Here is a 7,174-nt window from a genome sequence, read left to right on the forward strand (position 1 = left end):
ACCGTGCTATTACTGAACTGCTAGCGTCGTCTTTCGGAGATTTCGTGACAGACAGTGAAACGTGTGGTGTTGATGCTTTATTAGAGCAGTTTTATAATTTAGTACATAGCTGTGTGCTTCATTTCGTCCCCACAAAATGTGTGAAACATAACCCGAAGCATCCGTGGTACACAAGAGACATAATTCATCTCATAAGACGCATCAAGCGCTTGCGCAAGCGCAGCCGGCCAGGAAACGAAAGCCGCGATTCACTACTACTTTCACTCAAGTCGGAGCTAAAGACAAAAATGACACAAGCTAAACACTTTTACTTCAACACAACACTGTCAACATTCATGAAAGAGAACCCATCGAAATTTTGGAAAACAATATTACCCTCTTCCCATGACTCTGTATCTTTCATTATCAACGAGCAGCCTTGCATTGATCCCGTAACCATTTCTGAAGCCTTCAATAGCTACTTTCACTCTGTCTTTCATCTTGATGATGGTACCAATCCTCCCTTCATTCATAGCTCGGAACACCAGTTACCCAACCTCGAAGTAAGTTACCCTGGGGTTCACAATCTGTTAGTAAAAATTGACACAACTAAAAGTGCGGGACCAGACGCCATACCTAACATGTTTTTAAAGAGGTACTCGGAATGGAGTGCCCGTTACCTTACAGTGATTTTCAACAAATCACTGGACACATCCTCCGTTCCCCGGGCTTGGAAAATTGCCAATGTCATCCCGGTGTTTAAATCTGGCGATAAACAACGAATTAGTAATTACCGACCGATCTCCCTAATTTCCACTTGCTGCAAGCTTCTTGAGCACATTATTCACAAGCACCTTGTTCAGTTCTTAACTTGTCATAATCTACTGTCACACTGTCAGCACGGTTTTCGATCTGGTTTTTCCACTGTCACTCAGGTCATTGAATTTACTCACGACATCGCTTCCGCTTTAAATAACCGTGATCAAATCGATGCAATATTTATAGATTACTCCAAAGCATTTGACATGGTCTGCCATAATAAGCTTCTTCGTAAATTACGCACCATGTTTAACGGCAATAAGTTACTGGACTGGATAACCGACTACTTAAACTTAAGATCCCAGTTCGTCACTTTTAACCATGTACAGTCATCGTCAGTCACTGTAACTTCAGGTGTGCCCCAAGGGTCGGTGCTTGGGCCTCTACTTTTTATAATTTTTATTAATGATGTAGCTAATGTTACTAACGACACCGCAGTGAAGTTACGCCTATATGCCGATGACTGTGTGCTTTACCGCAACGTTGCTAACGCCGATGATCATCAGGAACTAAACAAAGTGTTTTCATTGTTCTGTGAATGGAGTAATGCATGGCAAATGAAAATTAATTTCACTAAAACAGTTGCAATGACCTTTGGTAACAAAAAGAATCCGCTGCATTTCTCTTACAGTAACAACGGTAACTGCTTGACCCACGTCAGCGAGTTCAGATACCTGGGCGTTATATTTTCGCATAACTTAAAATGGAATGCTCACATAAATAACATATCTGGGAAAGCACTTCGCAAACTTGGTTATCTCAAACGAACCTTAAAAAATGCCACGAAGGAATGTAAATTAACTGCTTACAAATCACTAGTTCGACCCATCCTGGAGTACGCCTCAATTGTCTGGTCCCCTCATTACGCGCGCGACATTGACCGTTTAGAATCAGTTCAAAAGAAAGCAATAAGAGTCATCTTCAGCCGGTATGATCGCAAGTTTTCACCTTCTTCCCATATGCACAGTTTATCTTTACAAACATTAGAACATAGACGCACACGTGAACGCATCATTATGCTGCACAAGATCGTTCACACATCATCTGGCATTCAGGCACCCTTCACATTTGTGTCATCAAGCGCACGTGCAACCCCACGGAACCACCCATTAAACATTGTTCCCTTCAAACCACATATAGATTGTTTTAAATTTTCTTTTTTCCCTCTAACCGTTGAAATTTGGAATGGATTGGACGGCTCACTTCGTTCATTGCCAATTGAAGAGTTTGTTGTTCAGTTGCCTGACAATTTGACCCGTTGATCTGTTTTTAATATTTCTGTGTTATCTATTTTTATGCTACCCATGTTATTTGTTTTTACTCATGTATTCACCCACTCCTGCTATGTCTCTCCTCAGAGACAGCAGTATTTATAAATAAATAAATAAAATAAAGTGCGCCAAACAGCCGCCTTCCGGGCCGGTGGACGCATGGCAGGTGCTCGCTGAGGCCGCTGGTAGAATGACGGTGGCGGAGCGGTTGGCGGCGGCGGGTGGTATGGCAAGCGTTGCACAGGTGGCAACTCGGAACGGAGAGCTGCCGCGTAGCTCATGGGGCGTGGCTCCGGCATGACTGGAGGAGGCAGTGAAAATGCTTGGCGAATCTCGCCGCGCACAACCTCGGTAAGAGAAGCAGCCGTCGGATCAGACGAGGCAAGGGTCAGTTTCTGGAGCTCTTCACGGACCACCGCGCGTATGAGCTCACGCCGCGACGAATTGTCGCTAGACACGCTCAAAGAAGCCGCACTGGCGCTTGGCTCACCGCACAAGGAGTCATTTCGGCGGCAGCGCTGATGCAAGGCCCGCTCAATGGCGGTCGCCTCTTTGATGAAGTCGGCTACCGTCTGCGTGGGATTCCGGACCAAACCAGCGAAGAGTTGGTCCTTCACACCTTGCATCAAGTGGCGGAGCTTCGTGGATTCCGCCATATCTGGGTCAGCGCGCCGACAAAGACGGGTCACGTCCTCGGCGAACATGGCAAGGCTCTCATTAGGCTTTTGGACGTGAGCGTCCAGGAGGCGCCGCGCACGATCACGGCGGTCCGTGCTAGCAAAGGTGTCCCGGACCTGCTGGCGGAAGGTATCCCAGCTTTGGAGATCGGCCTCTCTGTTCTCGAACCAAATCTTGGCTCCGTCTTCGAGGGCGAAATGCACGTTCCGCAGCTTCTGCGCAGGGCTCCATTGGTTAAAATCGGCAACCCGATCAAACTGGTCAAGCCAGTCTTCAACGTCTTCGAAAGTGACGCCATGGAAGCTGGCTGGCACGCGGGGTTGCTGTAGCGTCAAGTGTGAAGCGCTAGCCTGCGCCATGGTGGTATGCTCACCAGGTCGATGACTGCGTGCCTCTTTTGGGAGGAGACCAAACTCTGGGACCAGTCCCAGGAGCCGGTGGCTGCTGCGGTGAACGGGCGTGCAGACAAGCGGTAGCTGGTCGGGACTCGATGAGCGGCTGTCTGAAGAGGTGTTGGACATGGGACGTCGAGCCCGCAACCTCCACCAGTGTCACGTAGCAGTTGGTACAGGTAGCGCCGCGTCTAGACGGCAGAGGAACGCCAATACCGAGAAGATGCCAACGCACACCGAGACGGCCAGGATGGAACGTCCAGTTTCGTCTTCTTCAGCAGCGAACAGCGTGGCGCACGAGCTGCGTGCCGAACAGCCACCGAGCGGCTAGTGTTGTAGACGCGGCAATATTCATGATTATGGCGTATCAAGAGGATGTAAAGGTAACGTGGAATGACCTAAAGTTGCACTTGCCACACGCACTGCGACTTGCAAGGGCGCAGCGCTCTTGTGATCAGACTCACAGCAAGGCTACCGAAACTTCCTGCGAGCACGCGTCCCAAAACACGTTGCTGGAGTAATGGGTACCAAACCCCTCAATAAACCTCACCAGGTTACGTGCACCTCTGGTCACGAGGGACTAGAGGGAAATGAAAGGGCGCACGCCTTAGCTCGAGCATCCGTTAATCGTGCGGCGCCATCCAGCGCATTCCAATTCATCCCGATTCTCTACACGTACAACGAACGCTTAGAGAGAAAAATAGGCACCCAGGACGCTGTCTCCTGGCGTAAGGTCAAACAACACTTTTCCTCATCTCCACAAACTTCACCTCTTAAACCAAAACTATACCTTGACATATGCCCACGGTTCCATGCCTGCCCAACACTCTTCCACATTTCGTGGGGATGTGGGGCGAAACCGAACCACTTACAGATGCAGTACACGTCATTTTAGCCGTCGGAGACGATGCTGACCAGCGATCGTATCGAGGACCAAAAAACCCTCATAAAACAGGTCCGTCTGACAGCTCAAGCCACACGGAGCCGAAGCCCCGCCCACAAGCCTCAAGAAACACGCCCCGGATTTTAATCATTAAAGTTTATATAGCTACCTACCCTTCAAAGACATGGACCCAACGTCAGCAGATCACAGGAGCCTTTCGGCTAGGTGGACCAGAGGGAACCTTGAAGAAGTGCGAAATGCGAAGACTCCGAACGAGCGATAAGGCAAAATGATAAAGGAAGGTTACTGGATTCTTCTCTGTGATAGTCTCCAACCAAGACAGCAGTGGAAGATCGCAAGAATCAAAAGATTATTTCCGGGAAGAGACGGCAAGGTGCGATCGTGCCTTTTGAGAGTACCGAAAAGATCAACCCTCAAGACACCAGTTCAGCACCTACATCCACCAAAGTTAACGTAGAGGAAAACAATGAATAAATTTTCGGGGGGGGGGGGGGGGTGCGAAACCGAGACAACAACGTCCCATGTCGGAAGGCAAGCCAAACAAGCCTCGAAAGAAGTAGAGCCACTCAATGATTATAGACCTTTTTCAGTTTTAGCCTCGCTCCCAGCGCGCCGAAAGCCGCCATGTTGCTTTCCTCCTCTCTGGCTGGTTCGGAAAGGCGGCGTCCGTGCGTCCCGTGCGTTTTCTGCGGTTCTCCGTGTTTACTGTATGCGGTTGCTTAGCTGTAGTAGCCCGATTTCGGTGTATGTGCGATTAAAGCTGCAACGAGGTCTTCGGGAAACCACTGCGCAGTCGTCTGCTGTTCAAACAACTACAGGAAGCGAGGGCGGCTTGAAGCGGAGCAGTGTGAAGAACGCAGAGACCCACGGCGGTAGTGCGGTTGCGGGCTGTTTCAGCGGCACATACCTTACACGCGAGCACCTACTGTTGATGTCACTAAGATGTGTCGTCTGTGAGCCTTGCAAAATCAAAACATTAGTACTAATTCGGGGAAATGATGCAGCAGCACTGCGGGTTACGTGAAACATTTCTGTCATAACTGCCGACACTGACGACTGATTATTAACGACAACGGCACTGTAGACAAAGCTATTTGAGAGTACTTGAAAGTCATGATGCATTGCGCGAATGCCACAGCTGTTTGCTTGCAGTAAATATCCGCTAAACCAGTAGGTCTTAAATAACTGAAAGCCGCAGCTTTGACGTGTCCACCTTGCATCGTGACACCTCATGCTTCGACCAAATACTATTTTCAACTGACGCCGTAATGCAAAGTGCCGATTGTTTTTTAAAAAAATGTGCCTATTAGGGACGTGCAATCAGCAGACACGCAGTGCCCACCCGACCACACGCACGCGCTTTCTCGGTCTTTCGGCATTAATCAGCGGCCGCACCTGATACGGACCAAGCAGATACGCCCCTCAGGAACTGTCACAGCAGGCGCACCAGTTTCGAGGGTATAAATTACATCGCGTTCGAAGGCCAGATGCCTCTCTACTACATCTTTTTCCGAGTTTAGCGAAATGTCAGACGACGCGAAGCAACACATCCAGTTTCCTCGGTTCCTGCGACACTTTATTTCGATGCGCGGCGCCGACGGATGCACTGGCGCTCCGAAGAGCGCTGCCACACACTCGCATGTTCACGCTAAGAGTGGACCACAATACATTTGCACGCTTCACCAGTTATTTTACCGTTAGTACGAAGTAATCAAGAAATTTATGCAAAGCCAAAAGCCGCAACAGAATTCTAAGCGCTTATGCACTCCAGCTGTGCCTTCTGCCTGTAGCACTACAGAAAGTACCGTTTTTTAGGACAGTGCAGAGGGAAAATGTAGTGAAAGCCGTGGTCGAACGCAGTTTCAATCTGTTCGTGTCACCGGCGCAACGCAGAGCAGACCGCTTGAGCGCTTGACAGCAACACTGCTATTAGCTCGGAACGGAGCGGTTTTTCTTTTGTAATTATAACTACAACATAGAAGCGCTCAGCAAGTTTCGTGCTCGCATTAATAAATGTCTCCATTATAGATACCAGAAGACCGTTAAATGAATTGCGCACACTTGCGTAGAAGCGCACCTCCAATGTCGATTTTCGGCACAACTTGCAGGGAGACACCCGCGTCGCCGCTCGCCGAAGCACGGGCCATTTTGTTCACAGCTGCTCAGTGCATACAGTGCAACACTTTGCAGGTCAAAATCATGCAAAAATCAACACTCGGATAAGGCTGAACCGCGCGGCGAGTACAGGCAGCGGCAGCCGCCCAAGCCAACATGGCGGAGAAATCGGCCAGACGCAAGACGGCGCTGCAGTCGAAAGATGGCCGCGCGCACCTGAAAAAGGTCTATAGAGTGTCGCGATTCTCTTCCTCGCGCCTGTGCATCAAGTATTGGTCAAGAAAGGTCACATGGTTTGCTCCCGCCCGCGGTCACCTACAAGCGTCCGGACAGATGCAGCGTGGACGAAACTCGCGCCGGTAGCAGTGTGGGGATTCGTACGTTTTTCGCTTGTTTGTCTTTGGGAGAAAACGGCGCGGCAAAGCAAGAAGCGAGCCTGCTGCGCTTTCGGGTGCAGCCGCCGGACAGAGTCGGGGAAGAATTTTCTCCTCCACTTGGGCCAGGCCAGGCAAGAAATTCGTGGCGACAGCAAACACACGCTTTTCTGAGGTAAGTTCGAGTTGTTCTTGGTGGAAGTCTTGCACATAGAGTAAAGTGCAAGAAATTAGCCTGTAGTAGAACAGCTACACATGCGGACAAAGGGAAACGGATCGCGCTGTTTCCTCTAAAATTTTTGACTCCATGCCTATTGTAACTCGCTGCTCTGGTATATAATCGCTGGTATAGCGGAGGCGATTGGGCTAGCTCTTGGACAACTTATATTTGCTCATACTCGATAGGGAATTCGTGATGCTCGTGTAAGGCGATAAGAATGCGCACGTAAGTTTGTTTCTGTGTGAGTGAGCGAGAGCGCATGCGTAGAGAGTTCAGCAGCAGCTACGCTGCATCTGGAATCGCTCGATATGGACGTTCTTATGATGAGTGAGGAAGGAAAGAACGTCCGTGAGACTTAAACACCACCAAAATAACAATAACAGTGGGTGCAGGGTTCATCAGTAGAGCTCATTCTCAGGACT

This window comes from Amblyomma mixtum, chromosome 1 (genome assembly GCF_055824585.1).
Source record: "Amblyomma mixtum isolate Tamu chromosome 1, ASM5582458v1, whole genome shotgun sequence".
Taxonomy (NCBI): Eukaryota; Metazoa; Arthropoda; class Arachnida; order Ixodida; family Ixodidae; genus Amblyomma; species Amblyomma mixtum.